The sequence below is a fragment of the Saccopteryx leptura genome, chromosome 2 (genome assembly GCF_036850995.1).
Source record: "Saccopteryx leptura isolate mSacLep1 chromosome 2, mSacLep1_pri_phased_curated, whole genome shotgun sequence".
In the NCBI taxonomy this organism is placed as follows: domain Eukaryota; kingdom Metazoa; phylum Chordata; class Mammalia; order Chiroptera; family Emballonuridae; genus Saccopteryx; species Saccopteryx leptura.
Genome location: NC_089504.1, coordinates 304,343,194 through 304,365,370, shown reverse-complemented (window position 1 = coordinate 304,365,370; position 22,177 = coordinate 304,343,194). Strand labels below are relative to the sequence as shown.

The window sequence follows — 22,177 nt, the reverse complement described above, 5'->3', positions numbered from 1 at the left end:
GGGGGTGAATAGATTCAGGCCACGGCACAAACGGCTGAACCAGGCTGTGGCACGGAGATCCAAGCCGAGGAAAAACTGATCCTGTGGCAACCCGGGCAATACAAGCTAACACTCGCGCCAAACCCAAACAAAGAAAGACAAGTGGGGCGACCATTTTACCCGGTCTCCTGGTTGGTGCGCAGTTAGTGGGCGAGAGATTTCTTCCTAGGCCCCGAGAGTGGGTGCCTGTGTTGCCCCACGGAGAGGCAGGGTCAGAGGCCTTTCTGTGGGCCGAGGGCAGAGTCTCTGGGCAGCCCCAGCGCCCTGGGAAAGCCACGCACGGGAGGGAGTGAGAACTAATTCCAATGGTGGAAATTTTCCGTGCTGCTGGGGGTTTCACTCAGAGGGAAACGCGGCCGGCCTCATATCCGGGTTTGCGCGCGCAGATAGTGAATGAGAGATTCCTCCGAGTGACTCAGCAGTGCGCACCTGTGTTATCGCACAGAGGGGCAGAGTCAGGGGCCTTTGTGTGGGCCAAAGTGGAATCTCGGGCCGCCCCAGCGCCTTGCAAAAGCCGCACACGGGGACGGAGCGAGACTCAATTCCAATGCTGCAACTTTTCCCTGCGGTTGGGGGTTTCACTCAGAGCGTGAGACTGCTGGCCGGATATCCTGGTCTGCGCGCACAGCCAGTGAGTGAGAGTTTCCTCCAAGCGCCCCGGAAGTGGGCACCCGCCTGTGTTACCGGACAGAGTGGCAGACAGAGCCAGAGGTCTTTGAGTGGGCAGAAAGCCCGCCTGATTACGGTAGCAGCTCTGACTGACTGAGCCTTACCCAGAGCCCTGTGCTGAGTGGAAATAGAGTGGGGAGTTGCCAGCTCTTTGAGCCTCTTACTATCCAGGCAGAGGCAGCAGCAACCCCATAGCTGGATTATCAGGCTACTAATTGAGGAAGGAAAGACTAGGAGAAAGGCTCCAGGAACACGGACTCTCTCACTGTCGGAGCCTATAAATGCTAATAGCCTCGACTGCCAACGAGACTAAAGCACAATACATGACATTGCCATAGAGACTTATCAACTGCAAACCTCTACCTGAGCGTGCCAAAGGGGCAGAACCCGGGGTACAGAGTCACCGACCAGGAAGAGGGAGAGAAAAGAAAAAGCAAGAAGATAACCTCTCAAAATGAAGAATAATCTGCAGACTTTATAACCTATCCCATTTTATTATATTTGTTCGTTTGTTTCTCTTATCTTCATTCTTGATACTTTTTTTCCTCCTCCAATTTGGCCGATTAACTCTCTGCCGGTCTTACTCTATCTTCTCTTTGAACTACACTACCCATAAGTGTTACATCTCCCATTATCTTTTCTCTTCTCTTCCTTTCTCTCTATGAGGGTTGCACTCCAAAACCCTTAACTCTCTCTCTCTCTCTCTCTCTCCTTTCTTTTTTCTTCTATTAGTGGTTCCCTCTTTTTTTCTCTCTCTCTCTTTCTTTTCTCCCTCTATATTAGTTTCTTCCTTTCTCCTTTACATCTCCTCTCATTCAAACCTCAATAACAAACAAATTATCTTATCTGGGACTCAAACTTATGTTTGTGGCATTTTGGGGGGGTTTTACTTCACCTTTTTAACTCACTAGCAGTGCTCCCATCCCTGGCTCTCCATTTTATCTAGTTCTTGTTCCACTAAATACAATAGTAATTTTTTAATTTGTCTCCCCATTTTTCCATTTTCCTCTTATTCCTCTCATCATAACTCTTAGACAACCAACACCTAAAAGCAAATCATTTTATTCTTGACCCAAATTTTTTCCTTATTTGCTTTTTGTGGGTCCATACGCTCTTTTTTTTCTTTTTCTCGTTTTTCTTTTTTTTTTTTTTTTGCCCCTTTATTACTTTTCCCCAATTCAGGCCCACCATCACAGGCATTGTTTGTTATAATTCACAGGTCACCACAAGATTTTCTCAAGAAAGAGGGGAGAGGAGAGGAGAGGAAAAAAGGAGGGGGGGAATAATTTCCTTTTTTAAAAAATTTTTATTTTATTTTATTTTTCTTTATTTCATTATTAAATTTTTTTTAAAAAAAACAACTATTTTCAATTTTTTATTTTTTTATTATTTTTTTTAACTTTTTATTCTTTATTAAATCTCATTAATACTATCAACAAAACCACCCTCAGATGCCATTAAGGAAGAGAAAATCGAATATCATGGATACAAAAGAAAGAGAGGTAACACAGCTAGATGAGGAAAAATCTATGGAGCAAAAATTTAATATATTGGAAACCTTGGAGCTAAATGACAGAGAATTCAAGATAGAAATCCTAAAAATCCTCCGAGATATACAAGAAAACACAAAAAGGCAATTTAGGGAGCTCAGAAAACAACTCAATGAACACAAAGAATATATGTCCAAGGAAATTGAAACTATAAAAACAAATCAAACAGAGATGAAAAACTCAATTCACGAGCTGAAAAACGAAGTAACAAGCTTAGCTAATAGAACAGGTCAGATAGAAGAGAGGATTAGTGAAATAGAAGACAAGCAACTTGAGGCACAACAGAGAGAAGAAGAAAGAGACTCAAAAATTAAAAAAAATGAGATAGCCCTACAAGAATTATCTGACTCCATCAAAAAGAATAACATAAGAATAATAGGTATAACAGAGGGAGAAGAGAGAGAAAATGGAATGGAGAACATACTCAAACAAATAATAGATGAGAACTTCCCAAGCCTGTGGAAAGAACTAAAGCCTCAAGTTCAAGAAGCAAACAGAACTCCGAGTTTTCTTAACCCCAACAAACCTACTCCAAGGCATATCATAATGAAATTGACACAAACCAACAGCAAAGAAAAAATTCTCAAGGCAGCCAGGGAAAAGAAGAATACAACATATAAAGGAAGGCCCATTAGATTATCATCAGATTTCTCAGCAGAAACTCTACAAGCTAGAAGAGAGTGGACCCCAATATTTAAAGTCCTGAAAGAGAGGAACTTTCAGCCACGAATACTATACCCATCAAAGCTATCCTTCAAATATGAAGGAGAAATAAAAACATTCACAGATACAGAAAAGATGAGGGAATTTATCATCAGAAAACCCCCACTCCAGGAATTACTAAAGGGGGTTCTCCATTCAGATACAAAGAACAAAAAAAAAAAAACAGAGCCACAAGTAAAAGCTCCAAGAAGAACACAATAAAACCAAATTTAAACTGTGACAACAACAAAAAGAAAGAGGGGGAGAAGATGGAGATTAACAGTAGAAAAGGATGATGGAGTGCGAAAGTACTCACAAAATAGTTCACTACAATGAACAGGGTAGGGACCCTTTTCATTACTCAAAGGTAACCACCATTGAAAAAACCACCACAGAAGCACATGAGATAAAAAAGATAGCAACAGAGGAAAGATGTATGGAATACAACCAAATAAAAACAAAAGATAGAAAAACGAAAGAGAAGGATCAAACAAGACACAAAACTAACAGAAAGCAAGATATAAAATGGCAATAGGGAACTCACAAGTGTCAATAATTACACTAAATGTAAACGGATTAAACTCACCAATAAAAAGGCACAGAGTAGCAGAATGAATTAAAAAAGAAAATCCAACTGTATGCTGCCTACAGGAAACTCATCTAAGTAACAAGGATAAAAACAAATTCAAAGTGAAAGGCTGGAAAACAATACTCCAAGCAAATAACATCCAAAAAAAAATCAGGTGTAGCAATACTCATATCGGATAATGCTGACTACAAGACAGGAAAAGTACTCAGAGACAAAAATGGCCATTTCATAATGGCTAAGGGGACACTGAATCAAGAAGACATAACAATTCTTAATATATATGCACCAAACCAAGGAGCACCAAAATATATAAGACAGCTACTTATTGATCTTAAAACAAAAACTGACAAAAACACAATCATACTTGGAGACCTCAATACACCGCTGACGGCTCTAGATCGGTCATCCAAACAGAGAATCAACAAAGACATAGTGGCCTTAAACAAAACACTAGAGCACCTGGATATGATAGACATCTACAGGACATTTCATCCCAAAGTGACGGAGTATACATTTTTCTCCAGTGTACATGGATCATTCTCAAGAATTGACCATATGTTGGGCCACAAAAACAACATCAGCAAATTCAGAAAAATTGAAGTTGTACCAAGCATATTTTCTGATCATAAAGCCTTGAAACTAGAATTCAACTGCAAAAAAAGAGGAAAAAAATCCCACAAAAATGTGGAAACTAAACAACATACTTTTAAAAAATGAATGGGTCAAAGAAGAAATAAGTGCAGAGATCAAAAGATATATATATAGACTAATGAAAATGACAATACGACATATCAGAATCTATGGGATGCAGCAAAAGCAGTAATAAGAGGGAAGTTCATATCACTTCAGGCATATATGAACAAACAAGAGAGAGCCCAAGTGAACCACTTAACTTCCCACCTTAAGGAACTAGAAAAAGAAGAACAAAGACAACCCAAAACCAGCCGAAGAAAGGAGATAATAAAAATCAGAGCAGAAATAAATGAATTAGAAAACAGAAAAACTATAGAAAAAATTAATAGAACAAGGAGCTGGTTCTTTGAAAAGATCAACAAAATTGACAAACCCTTGGCAAGACTTACCAAGGAAAAAAGAGAAAGAACTCATATAAACAAAATTCAAAATGAAAGAGGAGAAATCACCACGGACACCGTAGATATACAAAGAATTATTGTAGAATACTATGAAAAACTTTATGCCACTAAATTCAACAACCTAGAAGAAATGGATAAATTCCTAGAACAATACAACCTTCCTAGACTGAGTCAAGAAGAAGCAGAAAGCCTAAACAGACCTATCAGTAAAGAAGAAATAGAAAAAACCATTAAAAACCTCCCCAAAAATAAAAGTCCAGGCCCTGACAGCTATACAAGCAAATTTTATCAAACATTCAAAGAAGACTTGGTTCCTATTCTACTCAAAGTCTTCCAAAAAATTGAAGAAGAAGCAATACTTCCAAACACATTTTATGAGGCCAACATAACCCTCATACCAAAACCAGGCAAGGATGGCACAAAAAAAGAAAACTACAGACCAATATCTCTAATGAATACAGATGCTAAAATACTAAACAAAATACTAGCAAATCGAATACAACAACATATTAAAAAAATAATACATCATGATCAAGTGGGATTCATCCCAGAATCTCAAGGATGGTTCAACATACGTAAAACGGTTAACGTAATAACCATATCAACAAAACAAAGAACAAAAACCACATGATCTTATCAATAGACGCAGAAAAGGCTTTCGATAAAATACAACACAATTTTATGTTTAAGACTCTCAACAAAATGGGTATAGAAGGAAAATATCTCAACATGATAAAGGCCATATATGATAAACCATCAGCTAACATCATATTAAATGGCACAAAACTGAAGGCTTTCCCCCTTAAATCAGGAACAAGACAGGGTTGTCCACTCTCTCCACTCTTATTTAATGTGGTACTAGAAGTTCTAGCCAGAGCAATCAAACAAGACAAAGAAATAAAAGGCATCCATATCGGAAAAGAAGAAGTAAAGGTATCACTTTTTGCAGATGATATGATCCTATACATCGAAAACCCCAAAGAATCCACAAAAAGACTACTAGAAACAATAAGCCAATACAGTAAGGTCGCAGGATACAAAATTAACATACAGAAGTCAATAGCCTTTCTTTATGCCAACAATGAAACAACTGAGAAGGAACTCAAAAGAATAATCCCCTTCACGATTGCAACAAAAAAAATAAAATACTTAGGAATAAACATAACAAAGAATGTAAAGGACTTATATAATAAAAACTATAAACCATTGTTAAGGGAAATCGAAAAAGATATAATGAGATGGAAGAATATACCTTGTTCTTGGCTAGGAAGAATAAATATATTCAAGATGGCCATATTACCCAAAGCAATATACAAATTTAATGCAATTCCCATCAAACTTCCAATGACGTTTTTTAAAGAAATAGAGCAAAAAATCATCAGATTTATATGGAACTATAAAAAACCCCGAATAGCCAAAGCAATCCTAAAGAAAAAGAATGAAGCTGGGGGCATTACAATACCTGACTTCAAACTATATTATAGGGCCACGACAATCAAAACAGCATGGTATTGGCAGAAAAATAGACAATCAGACCAATGGAACAGAATAGAAAGTCCAGAAATAAAACCACATATATATAGTCAAATAATTTTTGATAAAGGGGCCAACAACACACAATGGAGAAAAGAAAGCCTCTTCAATAAATGGTGCGGGGAAAACTGGAAAGCCACATGCAAAAGAATGAAACTGGACTACAGTCTCTCCCCCTGTACAAAAATTAACTCAAAATGGATCAAAGATCTAAACATAAGACCTGAAACAATTAAGTACATAGAAGAAGACATAGGTACTCAACTCATGGACCTGGGTTTTAAAGAGAATTTTATGAATTTGATTCCACAGGCAAGAGAAGTGAAGGCAAAAATTAATGAATGGGACTACATCAGACTAAGAAGTTTTTGCTCAGCAAGAGAAACTGACAACAAAATAAACAGAAAGCCAACTAAATGGGAAATGATATTTTCAAACAACAGCTCAGATAAGGGCCTAATATCCAAAATATACAAAGAACTCATAAAACTCAACAACATAAAAACAAACAATCCAATAAAAAAATGGGAAGAGGATATGAACAGACACTTCTCCCAGGAAGAAATACAAATGGCCAACAGATATATGAAAAGATGCTCATCTTCTTTAGCTATTAGAGAAATGCAAATCAAAACGGCAATGAGATACCACCTCACACCTGTTTGATTAGGTGTTATTAGCAAGACAGGTAATAGCAAATGTTGGAGAGGCTGTGGAGAAAAAGGAACCCTCATACACTGTTGGTGGGAATGTAAAGTAGTACAACCATTATGGAAGAAAGTATGGTGGTTCCTCAAAAAACTGAAAATAGAACTACCTTATGACCCAGCAATCCCTCTACTGGGTATATATCCCAAAAACTCAGAAACATTGATACGTAAAGACACATGCAGCCCCATGTTTATTGCAGCATTGTTCACAGTGGCCAGGACATGGAAACAACCAAAAAGCCCCTCAATAGATGACTGGATAAAGAAGATGTGGCACATATACACTATGGAATACTACTCAGCCATAAGAAATGATGACATCGGAACATTTACAGCAAAATGGTGGGATCTTGATAACATGATACGAAGCGAAATAAGTAAATCAGAAAAAACCAGGAACTGTATTATTCCATACGTAGGTGGGACATAATAGTGAAACTAAGAGACATTGATAAGAGTGTGGTGGTTACGGGGGGGAGGGAGGAATGGGAGAGGGAAAGGGGGTGGGGAGGGGCACAAAGAAAACAAGATAGAAGGTGACAGAGGACAATCTGACTTTGGGTGATGGGTATGCAACATAATTGAACGACAAGATAACCTGGACTTGTTATCTTTGAATATATGTATCCTGATTTATTGATGTCACCCCATTAAAAAAATAAAATTATTATAAAAAAAAAAAAAGAAATAATTACACAAATGTATAATCTCACACATTGGTAAATGTTTCCAAGGAAAAAAGTGCTGAGAGAGAATGGGTGTTTGATTAAAAATGTAGGTTGGGCAAAGACTAAATTTAAGGAGTGACTTGTGTGGTCTGGGTCATGTGATTGTGGAGGAGACAGTGGATGCTGAGATGGAGGGAGGGGGCTGCTCCTGTTAGCAGTTGAAGAGAAAGACAGTGAATAGCTCATGCAAGGTGTTGCGGATGATGTTACAGAACTTTAATTTCATTGTAAACTACATGGAAATTGGGGAATGTCATAATCGACCTTGAACCGGGTATTCTTCTGAGTTTAGTGACTGTTCCCACCTTTCTTTTCCAGAGGTGCTCATGTGAAATTCTTGTTATTATTTTTTTTGTATTTTGTTTTGTCTTTATTTGCCAGATGTTTAAATATACCTTTTCCTTTATAAAATCATTATATGGGGGTTGGATCTGTTGGCTGCCATAATTGCTGGCTCCTGAATTTATTTGTAACTTTTGCAGGAACATAGTTCTAGAAATTATAGAATTTAAGAAATTCAGGAAATTAATAGAAGGCTGTTGGAAGGCTATGTTACATTCTCTGTGAACTTCAGTACTGTGAAATTTGGCTTAGATTTTGACATACTTTTCTTAATTATATTAAACAAGTGGTTGCATATAATGGTTTGGGTCAAAATGGAATGAGCTGATGATCAAGGAAGGAATTTTTAATTTTTTATTAATTAATTAATTAATTTTAGGTGAGAGCAAGGAAAATTGTGAGGCAGACTCCTGCATGTGCCCAGACTGGGATCCACCTGGCAACCCCTGTCTGAGGCCAATGCTCAAGTACTGAGCTATTTTTAGTGCCTGAGTCCACTGCTCAGACCAACCAAGCTATCTTCAGCACCCAGGACTGTGCTCAAACCTATTGAGCCACTGGCTGTAGGAGGGGAAGAGGGAGAGAAGGGATAAAGGGAAGGGTAAGAAGCTAGATGGTCACTTCTCCTCTGCCCTGACCAGGAATTGAACCAGGGATGTCCATACACTGGGCTGATGCTCCATTCATTGAGCCACCAGCTAGGGCAGAAGGAATATTTTTTTAAGATATAGGTTGATTCCCTCAATGGACTGTCAACTTTATCTCTTGCCTCCAATCTAATCCATCAGTTTTAGCAGCCTATTTCTAGAGGTTGAGCAAGTATTCTGGTCTTGATCATGGCCTAACCCTCTTTAGTGATTTTGTGTGTGTTCTAAAATCAGAGAAACATATTCACTTTTAAACTGTTTACATTAAACCACCCTGCACTTCTGTTCTTTAAATTAATTTCCTAAGGTTTTAAAGAGGCATTTAGGGATGGAATCATCCACACAGTTTTTGTTTTCCTATGGGTATCTCTTTCTGTGCCAAGTGACATTTTGAGAACATACTTACAAATCACCTGGGACCAAATCCACAGTAAATCTAAAGCTTAGGAAATTTGACATTTTTCAGAGCAATTAAGTAAACTTTTAAAAGATACAAGTATTCACTTGAGTTTTGACAATAATTAATCACTGATCATTACAGTTATTTCTGTTTATCAAATCACTCTGCAAATTGCTGCTGATAACAAAGTCCTAGTGACTTGGAACTTGGCTAATCAGTGTTATTATATTTCCTGAGTCCTGCCTTTAACCTGGAATGTCTCACCAGAGTCGTGGAGAGAGGCAAGGTGAGTTGGTACTGAGGAGGTCTTTACTTTTAAAAAGGGAGAGGCCTGTGGGAATTACACTTCATTTTCACTTGTTCTTTTACTAAAACATAGCTTGAGTGAATCCAATGTGTAAATAATTTAACAATGGGCACCACTATGAAGGCATACTTTTTTCTTTTCTTTGAAACATCAATAGTTTCATCTATTCATATCTGAAGGACAACTTGAACTTTTGTAGGACATATGCTATACACAAAAAATAATTTTTGTTATCTTAACATTATAAGTTTGTGTCTTTTGGTTCTCTCTTCTATGCTTATGAAGAGTTTTAAAAGTATTAATAATATCTGTGTTGTGAAATACTTTGAAGCTATTAAACCTGTGATTTCAGTGTGTGAAAAATTAAGCCCCAGCAGTGAATTCTATTATAGCCTTGTCCACTCAGGGATATTATCTGACCATACTGTATGATCTTGAGGACAGTTGAATTATCAGTTCTACTTGTGACTTCTTAATGTTACATTTGTTTGTTTCAACCATTTGCAACCATAGATTCCCCCTCATGTTCAACATAGAAGGCAAATTGAATCGATAAATTTAAAAATCGTTTTTGTATTTAAACATATCCTCAAAAGGCATTTATCATTGTTATTTCTCTTTAAAAGACTTTTTCCCAGGTATCACACTGTCAGGAAGATGCCTTCTCACGCAGGGTGCGCTCTCTTTGACCAGACTGTGCCCATTGGCCTACACACAGGTGTATTCCCCCAATTGGCAGTCAGTTCTCTCTACTGCCCATCCTTAGATTAGATAGGGGTATACTATCCAGGTTTTTCTTTCTCTTTTTTTTTTTAAATTTTCCTTCTGCTCAGAAATAGTTTTCCAGGGGTCATGGAAATAGCACTGGGGGTGGTGGTGGTGATGGGACAGTGAATTCATTTCTCAGGTCAAGCACCATTTTGCTGACATTTACATAGATGCTTGTTCTCGCTCCAGCTGGCTGTAGGGCACTCTAGTCTCTGAATACTTGCTTTCACTCCTCCAGGTGTAACACAGGGACTTGTGGGCAATCCCTTCTGCCAAAAGCTAACCTAGAGCAGAACTCTCACAAGACAGCCAGTGGACTCTTACAGTAAATTCCCTGGCCACCTCCTAGATGAAATAAATAAAAAAGCGAAGTGTTGCAGGACTTGTAATCTGCATTTCTCCTATATCTCTCCCTTGTTTCCTAGGCACACTCAAGTTTGATGACCAATATTATGAACTGAATGTTTTTGTTCTCAAATTCATATGTTTTTGCATAGAGAGATCATCTCAATAGTCTTACTGTGGTGACTATTATTCATTATCAAGTGTCTTAGTACACCTCCTTTTTTATCCCTCTAATTGCTTCTTCTACCAGCTGCATTTGGTACAGAAAAGTTATCAAAGCACATCTCAGGCATTGGATTTAAGCTACTACATGTCCTGATTCCTACTCTGCCCTTGATTAGCCAAGAAATGGGGCAAGACTCCTTATGTTTCCTCAGAGTTAACTGAATTTGCTTTTCCATTAGATTTGACAGTATCATGTGACCTCCCAGTATACATGAAAATGAACAACATCCCTTTAGCCTTTAACATAAAATCATGGCCTTTTTTTTTCGTGATACTGCAAAATTCATGAACTGTCATTGAATTTTCTAAAATTAAAGCAGCAAGTTAACAAATGGCTGTAAATATGATTTATGATGTGATACTGCGACTCAACATATGCTGCAGCTTTTAATTTTGGTTATTACCATTAATTAGCCAGGAAATCACTGCAAGATGCTTGAGGAGAGGAACAGATAGAGGAGAGTTTTCTAGAAAATGAAAGTAGCAAATGTGCACACGTCTTTCTAAATTTTGTTAAGAAGGATCATTGTACAGTTTGGAAAATTGGAAATTCATGGCCATTTTTACTTCCCTCCCTCCTTGTAATAAAGATTTCCCATCAAAGAGTTTCTTAGTTAATGTCGTGGCTATGTCTGATTACAAAACACATAAATCTAGGTTCAAAAGTGAAACATGTAGATGAATTCTTTAATTATAATTAAAGGAAAAAATAAGTTACTATTCCAAGTCAGCTTTATAATATTTAATTATATGCTTTTTTTTTTTTTTGCTTTAATTGAATGGAGATGAGTTTAGATACTGAGTGGACAAACTGGTCCAAAACAGCTTAAATAAAGTAAAGGAAGATGTTTGGATGCCTATTTCTAACTTCATGCAATTGATATACTTCAACAATCAATCGTTTTGTTTATTTGTTTGTTTTTGTATTTTTCCAAAGTGAGAAGCAGGGAGGCAGACAGACAGACTCCTGCATATGCCTGACTGGGATCCACCCCACATGCTCACTAGAGGGCGATGCTCCACTGCAACCAGAGCCATTCTAGTGCTGAGGTGGAGGCCATGGAGCCATCCTCAGCTCCCGGGCAAACTTTGCTTCTATGGAGCCTTGGCTGTCGGAGGGGAAGAGAGAGATAGAGAGAAAGGAGAGAGGGAGGGTTGGAGAAGCAGATGGGTGCTTCTCCTGTGTGCCCTGGCTGGGAATCAGACCCAGGACTTCCTCACGCCGGCCGATGCTCTACCGCAGAGCCAACCGGCCAGGGCCCAATCAACCGTTTTAACATGTACCATTGTCATGACAGATCACAGGCCTGAGTGGACCAGGGATCTAATCCTCTCACTGTGGTATATCTTGGAAAGATGGCATGGTGTGTGTACCCACTTCTGAACAAAAGAGAAGCAATGATCTAACTTCTAGTCATGACTCTGCCCAAAGCATGGGGTTCATTAGAATTTTAGCACATAGCAGGTACAGGGCACATGCTTGTACATGGATTTGTGTGATTATGCTAATCTGTACTTACTGAGATGTTTTTCTCAACTGCAAAGGAAAATCAAAAATCTATATTTTCTAAACTTCTAAAGATGTAAACTCATAAATGAAATAGAAAATAAGTTCAACCATCCAAATATATAACACACAAGGAATGAATTTATCTGTAGGCATTTTATTTGTGTGTTTAAGTTATAAATGTTTAAGTTGCCATTTAAGGGTACACATTTAGAGTTTGTTCTAGGCATGATTCTCTTATATCTACCAGGTCTTGTATATGTAAGTGTTTTCAGAGTCTAGCATTGTTTATTCTTTATTTTGGTCTCATGAGGCGATCTGTGGCAAGAACTCTGGACTCAAATTGAGAAACCTGGACCCTAGACAAGCTGTTTAATGTCTCTAAACCTCAGGTTTTCTACTTATTAGTCAGGCCTAATAAAAGCTATAAAAACTAATAATGCCTCATTCAATTGTTGTACATTTTAAAGATGGTCAGGTTTGGATAGTTGCTATGTAAACTCTGATGCAGCAACAGAAAAACATGGGGAAACTTCTGTTTATTAACTACTCTCCTGTGGAAGAAGAGGTTCTAGGGAAAGTTTTCTAAAACAGAAGTTTTGTGACAGTGTATTCCTAATGCTCATTCTACCAACTTTTCTGTCTTCTTTTAATTTTACTACATATGGGTTAGGGAGGAAGGTTCCAATGTCATGTAATGGGGTTGCTAAGAGTTCATGAAGGCTGAAATATTCCTGAATATTTTTTCATTACTAACCAAGATGGTAAAGAAAATAATATTTCTATTTTTTTTTTGCTTAAAAATACTCCTGCTATCTCAAGTTGTATTTTATGAAGAATCCTATATGTTTGGGACAAGCGTCACTAGTGGCCATTATTTTGACATGTCAAGTAGAAAGGCAAATGGGCCACACTTTTGAGCCTCAGAGGCTGAGGCTCAGTCTGTTGTCAGGTGAAGCCCTTTGATGGGACACATTGGCACGGTAACAAGCACAACTCTTTGTGTGTCATGTACTCTCTCTCTTTTTTTTTTTTTTTGTATTTTCTGAAGCTGGAAACGGGGAGAGACAGTCAGATAGACTACCGCATGCGCCCAACCGGGATCCACCCGGCACGCCCACCAGGGTGTGACGCTCTGCCCACCAGGGGGCAATGCTCTGCCCCTCCAGGGCGTCGCTCCGTTGCAACCAGAGCCACTCTAGCGCCTGGGGCAGAGGCCAAGGAGCCATCCCCAGCGCCCGGGCCATCTTTTCTCCAGTGGAGCCTCGGCTGCGGGAGGGGAAGAGAGAGACAGAGAGGAAGGAGAGGGGGAGGGGTGGAGAAGCAGATGGGTGCTTCTCCTGTGTGCCCTGGCCAGGAATCGAACCCGGGACTTCTGCACGCCAGGCCGATGCTCTACCACTGAGCCAACCGGCCAGGGCCATCATGTGCTCTCTTCCCATTCCCAAAGCACCCTTTTCCCACTTGACAATGAGGGGAAAACAAGCGCAGAGAGCTGCCATTGTTAGACAGTAACGACTTCCTGGGCAGAGGATCAGCAAACTTTTGGTGTTTTATTTGTCAATTTGTTATTTGCCATTGACTTGGAATTTTATTCTTTCCACATGTGCGCTTGTGATGTATATATAAAACATAGCACAGTGCCAAGGCCGTGATTGAAACAAACTCTGCAGCGTCCCCTTGCTCTTCACTCATCCAGACTGCGTCACTGCGGAGTATGAAGTGACTCACTGAAGGATGAACACAGGCCGCCCCAGCCTAGGAAATGATAATAGCACCAGTGATAATATCTTTAATATGAATACAATTTCTTCAGTCTATAAAAGTGAATAAAAGTATTTTTATAAATCTTCTGTCTTGATTTGTGTCTGGAATCTAAACAAAAAGCTGTTCTTTTATGCAATAGATTTGAGATGGTTCCCTGTGTATCCCTATCCCTTGGTGTGCACACACAGACTCTCAGAGGCACACATACACACGATATAAGTATATTCTGTACAGAAATCCTGGAAACTCACTGACCACTAATGATGAAAAAGCTGGCATTTTTGCTTCATGTTCACCTCGCTGTAAGTAGTCACACCAGTGACCCAATAGTTTAGTCACTATTACATTTCCTTAGGTGAGGGCGAGGGATGCAGTGTGACCCAGAGAACACTGCTGTGGCTCCCATTAGATTTCTGTTGCACAGTGTTGCATTTACCGATAGCCAGGAACCCTGATTAAACTGCAGTCCTGTGGAAGAAGAAAAGGGTGGATTGAAGAGACAAGCGGGAGTCTGTCCCACTATTGTGCCTCCAGTGCTTCACAAAATGTTGAACATTTAGTGCTTACCCAGTGAATCTTGATTTAATTAATAATTGAATTACTGTGTTTGGATGCTAGAATATATCAGACTTGAGTGATAGGTTATAGTCAACAGAGTGACATAGTATGCCCTAAATTTTATCTGTATAACTACAGGACTGGGGGAACAACTGCAGCAATATAGTTATTAAAAATGCGAAGACTTTTCTTTGTAGTCAGCTCAATATGTGTCAATGATGTGATATGGCCACCACAAAATCTAAAGCAATCTTAGACTGCATTAATAAAAGTTATTTCAAAGACTCGATGACATCCCTGATCTACTCTCTGCTTTGTTGAGTTTACATAGTGGTTTAGTAGGTTTTGGGGGCCCTTCTAAAATGTAGAATAAATCACATTTTATAAGACTAAACTTCAGGCTTATGGTAGGATTGGTTGGGGGATGTGTTCAGTTTATGATTCCTTTGGATTATCTTCTGGGGATGTTTGGAATACAGTGATATAGATAGGTATAAATTAGAAGGGATAAATGAAGGAATGATTTGTATATGGATAGCAGGTAACATAGATGAATTCTTCCAGGGAGAATGCATAGTTAGAAATAAGCCCTCTGACATTCAGAGGTAGAGTATTAGATAAGGAGCCAGGCCAGGGGACTGAGAAAAGCTCTCAGAGAGGTTAGTGATAAACAAGTGGGTGTGGCATTGTTACAGGGCAGTGTGTGTGTTGGGAAGGAGTACTCACAGTGTCGAGGCCACCATGTGGCCCAAGAGTAAAGAACCAAAACTTTCTCTTAAATTGAACAGCTAGAGAATTCTTGATGTTCTTGACAAAGTAGTTTCAATGGATTTGTGGAGACCGAACAGTGTGGATTGACAAACGAGAGAGGGGAGATAAAGGAGGATCAGTGAGGAAATAATTCTTACAAAAAGTTTTGCTCTGACATATTGAAATCATGCATCTCTTGACATTATGTCCTGAGAATGACATAATATTATTTCTGTGGCATTCATGCAAAAAATGCAAGAAGTTTTTAAAAATTGCAACTATGAGAAAATATCAGACAAACCCAATTGAAGAACATTCTACAAAATAACTGATTAGTTCTCTTTAAAACTATTGAAAAAGATCACAGAAGACTAAGGAGAAATAACAATTAGTTGCAATGTGGAATCCAGGATTGGGTCCTTGATCAGAAAAATGACGTTAGCAAAAGAACCGGGGAAACTCGTATAAGGTGGGTGGTTATATATTGGTGCCCAAATAATAATTTTTCAGTTTTGATCACTGGACCGCAGTGATATCGCTGTATGTAACGTGTTAACGTTGGGGGAAGCCAGGTGACAGGCAAACAGGAACTCTTTGTGCTGCTTTTGCAACTTCTGTAAGTCCAAAACTAGTTTAGAAAAAAAGAGTTTTGCTTTGAAGAAAAATAGAGGGATAGGGAATGCCTGAAAAAAAAAAATGAGGCTGAAAAGAGTTCAAAATTAGCAATAGTAGTGAACAGGATCAATCATCTTTTCTAAGAGCCTACATTTGTTAGGTGCTGTATGGAAATGCCGTGCAGCGTTCATAAGTACTGTGGCGGAAATGCTGTTTTGTTCTTCTTACCACACTTTTACAGATGAGAAAAGGGAGACATAAATGAGGTTCAGCATGGTCCACACACAGCACGTGGCAGAGCGGGGATTTGAAGCTGATTTTTTTTAGCCATTGCACTCTATGTTCTCTTCAAAATTGGGCATGTTTAAATGCTTGAGTCATTAGAGGCTGTTAAATGGGGGAGAAGTAGAAAAGACAAGGAAAAAGAGGAAATAGAAAATAAAGTGTGAAACCCAGAATATAAGTGGAATATAGACTTGGAAACTGTTGATAATATTTATAGTAGGGGGAGCCCAGAGCAGAAGTAAGAGGTTGTAGAGGTGTAGTTCATACTGGCTGGAGACCAAAAATGTTCTCAGGTGGCCTTTGTTTTCCTTGTGAAATAAGAGCTGAGGCCACTAGTATCTTAATGCTGGAGAGAAAGTTTACTCATCTTAATTTATCACGGGGCCAAGATTAATTCTAGTAAGAGTTGTGGTGAAATTTATAGCTTTTTAAATTTTAAATGAGTGACTGAGAGCAGCTTTTTTACAGAATTTATTTGATGCTGACTGAATAAGCTAAGAAGAATTATTACAGTTGAACGATTTGACATTTGATATTTTCCATCGACACTAAGGGTCTAAAAGTTAGTTTAGTAGCAACAAGCAAGACGAGATTATATTTGCATCCTTCAGTTTCTTGTCTTTCTTCCTAGGAAATATTTAACAGGAAAGTTGATGTTTTTCACATAAAAAAGAATCAAGCCCCAAGTTAACACCACAGAAAATTAAATTTAGATTTAACTGGTTTTAGGACATGCTTACACTAAGGATCTCAACTTAGTCTCCTAAGACTTGTAGAAGGAAGATATCCCATTCAGACGCCAATTTTATTGTTCGACAGCTGAAAATAAGACAGCTCTGTTAATATTACACTTGAGTAAAGTGTTTTCTTTCAAGAAGTCAAACATGTCATAGTTTTCTTAGACTATTCTTTCTTTACCCTGCTTTTATCTGGCTGAGAAAAACTCTCTTAAAGACTTTGTTTCCTTTCGTCATTGTTGTTATTTCTCAAATGGAGTTAAAGACATGATCTACTACTTGAATTTGCTCTGATTTTAAGTTTTTCTTTACCACCCACCCCCGTGAGGCCTGTGAAGATTTTGGGATATTAGGGTATTTACTATAGTTTGAGGGAGGGGAATGTATCAAGAGGAATAGAAAGCATGACCAGGTGGTGGCGCAGTGGATAGAGCACCAGCTTGGGATGCTGATGACTCAGGTTTGAAACCCTGAGGTTGCCAGCTTGAGCACTGGCTCGCCAGATTGAGCGTGGCATCATAGACGTAACCCTGTGGTCGCTGGCTTGAAATCCTGAGGTTGCTGGCTTGAGCAAGGGGTCACTGGCTCAGCTGGAGCTCACTGGTCAAGGCACATATGAGAAAGCAATCAATGAACAACTGAAGTGGTGTAACCATGAGTTGTTGCTTCTCATCTCTCTACCTTCTTGTCTCTCTCTTTCTCTCTACCTTCTTGTCTCTCTCTTTCTCTCTCTAAAAAAAAAAGAAACAAAAAATAAAGAGGAAGAGAAAGAAAAAGAACAACTCACAAAATGACTATATAAAATATATCTAAAGTACTTTATCTTTTTAAAAGGACACTTTAGTTAGAGTGGTGAAATTAACTCTTTTTTGATTGAGGTGAATTATTGACTCATAAAAACAGGAATGCTCAGACGACATCTCCTTCCTCTACTTCCCTCAAATGTTTGCCTCTGAAAATCAATTGCTCAAAACTAATTATGGCAAAAAGTGGTCAGGATGTGTTTAGAGAATGATAAATGATAGCAAAGGGCTTTGCTTAAATAAGCGACCTACAGGATATTTTCTCAATTTATAGGTAACTGTGCATCGATAATCTTCAGTAAATAAACTGAGCCCTGTAAATGAATCAGACAGGCAAAACCTCATCATCCCTCAGGTAAATTATTTCTAAGGGAACTGGTAAATATTTTGAAAATATTTAAATGAATATTTATGGTTCTTATTTAGCAAATCCTCATATACTCATACATATTCTCAATAGTATCATTTTGCTATAATTCTTTTTACTGTATCAAAATGAACTAAATAGTATACTCTGCATTGCTTGGATATTAAAATATTAAGAAATTTGAAGAAAACTCACCTAAGGTACTAAGGATAGTAATTAATAGAAGCAAAATTCAGTACTAATTAAAATCCTTTCCCTTGACCAAAATATAGAAGTTATTCAATTACTAACCATTTGTTTTTGTGAACATAATTTTAAAGAAAAGTGAAAATAAAGGAGCCCTAACAATGTGGAAACCTTGAAGTGTGTATAAGTCAATGTTAAATTTTTCACTGTAACAGATTCATAGTACAAGCAACTAGTATTGAATAATATTAAGGAATTTTAAGGGTGATAGTATTATGGTTGTATTTTATGAAGGAGTTCTTATTTTTTAAAAGATACTTAATGGAATATTAAAAATGAAATGATGATGCTTGGTGTTTACATCAAATAAAATAAAATGGAGGGAGAATTGGGAGACTATGGATGAAAAGGATTGTATATGAGTTCATAATTGGTGAGGCTCGGTGTTAAATACATGGAGGCTTATCTTACTCTATCTGTACTTCCATATAGGCTTGGGGTATGTGTGTGTGTGTGTGTGTGTGTGTGTGTGTGTGTGTGTGTGTGTGTGTGTGATCTATCTATCTATTATCTGTCTATTATCTGTCTATCATCTATCTAATATCTATCTATATTTATCTATCTAACTGTCTGTCTATTATTTATCTATGTCATATAGATGACAAGGGCAAGAATAAGTAGTAGTCTCAGTAAGATGCTTTGGCACCAGGAACCTCGATTGTCCAACTTAGGGCATGAGAACAAATATAACAAGACATGAGGATCCCATTAGAGATCCAGGTAGTCTTTTTTTTAAGGCGAAGTACAGACTGTTCTACTTTGTCTGCTTCACTGATCCATGCACTGGAAGAAGTATTAGCAATGACACAGGGCCATTTTGACTAGCAAACAGGAACTCGAAAGCAATGAAATTGTTTCTTACTACATGTACCAATGAGTTGAGACTGATGTGTATTGCATGGAGGGCAATGATGATATTGTTAATAACTCCTGCTAGTCTTAATACTATGCTTCTTGCTGTCTTTTCTGTTTCGATGATAGATGATTCCTACTGTTGGGAGCACTTCTCTGACTGTTCATATAAACAGTGAGTCAATAGTGCTCTTAGGTAGCATGTCTGAATAATCAGGGGTGGCCTCATTTTGAATCTTATATTTGAGTAGGAATTTCAAGACTTTATGATTTTTAGAATTAGGGTCTCCATGTACAGAAAGTATTTGGAATATTATTCTTATAAGATATGAGGTATTAGTCTATGGCAAACAGAATTGGGCATCCTGGTCATAAATGAAGTAGAACCAAGCAGGGCACATGGAGAGCCATAAAAGAAAAGGAAGAAAAGGAATTTTCATCACAGGAGGTTGGACACAAGGCCTTACATTAGCTGAGTTACATATTTGGATCCCTATGACTTATTTCAAGGTAGCAAGTAATTGGCTCATTGTCCAGCAAAGATTGTGGAATTCAAGGTTATAATTATCTAGGTTTGATTAATAGATAATAATAATTGGTTCTTTTTCTGAGATTGAGAGACAATAGCAAAGTCACAGGTTGGTTTAAGGTCCTTTGTCTATGTAGCTGCAAATGTAACTGGCATCAGCTGTAATTCTTTATAGTGTCATTTGAGAAGACCAAAATTGCTGAGAGGTATTTAGTTTATAAGGGAATTTGGTTATAGATGACCCATACATGACTGTGTAAGATTGTGGGCAGGGATTACTGTTTGAGAGAATCTGACATTAGAATGAGTATGTTCTGATTTTAAAAAATATAATCGAGAGGAAAAAAAGAGGAAAAGTATCATATGAAAAGATGCTCAGTATCACTAATTGTCAAGGAAATGTAAATCAAAATTTCAATTGAGATATCACCTTACATGTGTCAGAATGGCTCTTATCAACAAGTCAATAAAGAAATGCTAGCAAAGATCTGCAGAAAGGGAACCTTCACACACTATTGGTGAGATGGTAAATTAGTACAGCCACAGTATCAAAAAATTATATACAGCCCTGGCCGATTGGCTCAGTGGTAGAGCGTCGGCCTTGCATGCAGAAGTCCCGGGTTCGATTCCTGGCCAGGGCACACAGGAGAAGCGCCCATCTGCTTCTCCACCCCTCCCCCTCTCCTTCCTCTCTGTCTCTCTCTTCCCCTCCCGCAGCCAAGGCTCCATTGGAGCAAAGATGGCCCGGGCACTGGGGATGGCTCCTTGGCCTCTGCCCCAGGCGCTAGAGTGGCTCTGGTCGCAACAGAGCGACGCCCCGGAGGGGCAGAGCATTGCCCCCTGGTGGGCAGAGCGTCGCCCCCTGGTGGGCGCGCCGGGTGGATTCCTGTCCGGCGCATGCGGGAGTCTGTCTGACTGTCTCTCCCCGTTTCTAGCTTCAGAAAAATACACACACACACACAAAAAAATATATATATATATATACATATATATATATATATATATATATATATATATATATATATATATATATATATACAACCCAGCAATTACACTTCCAAGTACTTGTCTGAACAAAATGAAAATACTAATTTGATAAGATATATGCATCCCTATATTTATGGCAATATAATTTATAATAGCCAAGCCATGAAAGCAATTTAGGTATTATTGATAGAGTAGTGGATAAAGAATATGTGATATAAATGATATTACACTAAGTGAAATAAGTCAGACAAAGACAAATTACCATATGATTTTACTTATATGTGAAATTTAAATTTAAACAAAACAGAACTATTTTGTGGGGAATAAGTGAAACAGATGAAGGGGAATGAGAGGTACAAACCTCCATTTATAAAATAAATAAGTCATAAGGGTGTAATTTATATTGTAAAGAAAATTGTCAGTAATATCATAATAACTTTGCATGACAGATGGTTATTAGACTTACTGTGATGATCACATCATTGAGTATATAATCATCAAATCACTATGTCGTAAGACTGAACCTATGTCAACTATACTTTTATAAATAATAAAAAATAAAAAGGGTCATTTTGAGAGGATGGCAAGCATTAGTCTATAGAAAATGAGAAGAAGAATGGTTGTAGGCAAAGAAAATAAAATGAAATAGAAATTAGACAGTGGTCTCGGTCTGATTTCTTAGGCAGAAGATGTCTGCTTATATTTATTTATTTATTTATTTGGTATTTTTCTGAAGTTGGAAACAGGGAGGCAGACAGACTCCCGCATGCGCCCGACCGGGATCCACCCGGCATGCCCACCACGGGGTGATGCTCTGCCCATCTGGGGCATCGCTCTGCCTCAATCAGAGCCATTCTAGTGCCTGAGGTGGAGGCCACAGAGCCATCCTCAGTGCCTGGGCCAACTTTGCTCCAATGGGGCCTTGGCTGTGGGAGGGGAAGAGAGAGACAGAGAGGAAGGAGAGGGGGAGAGGTGGAGAAGCAGATGGGCGCTTCTCCTGTGTACCCTGGCCGGGAATCGAACCTGGGACTCCTGCACGCCAGGCCGATGCTCTACCACTGAGCCAACCGGCCAGGGCCTCTGAGGTTATAGACTTTTAAAAAATTCAGTATGATTTGTATTAGTTTCAAGTTTACAGCATAATGGTTAAATAATCATATGCTTAACAAAGTTGTTCCCTGATATTTCAGGTACCCACCTGCCCCATACATAGTTATTATAATATTATTTGACTATATTCTCTATGCTATAATTTACATCCCCTTCACTATATTGTAACTCCCAATTTATACTTCTCAATCCCTTCACCTTTTTTACTTAGCCCCCCCCCCCCCCCCGCCCCTCTCTGGCAACCATCAATCTGATCTCTGTATTTACAAGTCCATTTCTGTTTTGTTTATTTCGTTCTTCTTTAGATTCCACATCGTAGTAAAATCATATTGTGTTCACATTTCTCTGTCTGACTTATCACTTAGTATAATACCCTCTAGGTCCATCGATGCTGTCACGAATGGTAAGATTTTATT

At 38.4% G+C, this 22,177-nt stretch overlaps 1 protein-coding gene and 1 non-coding gene across 2 annotated transcripts in view; both read left to right on the top strand.

Annotated features, from left to right (window-relative positions):
• The window catches only part of GRM8 (glutamate metabotropic receptor 8), an 822,068-nt gene that overhangs the window by 416,204 nt on the left and 383,687 nt on the right, over window positions 1-22,177 (top strand). The gene's annotated exons all lie outside the window — the stretch shown is intronic.
• On the top strand, window positions 20,230-20,305 carry TRNAA-UGC (transfer RNA alanine (anticodon UGC)). Its single transcript has one exon. It is a non-coding gene; the product is annotated as a tRNA-Ala (tRNA).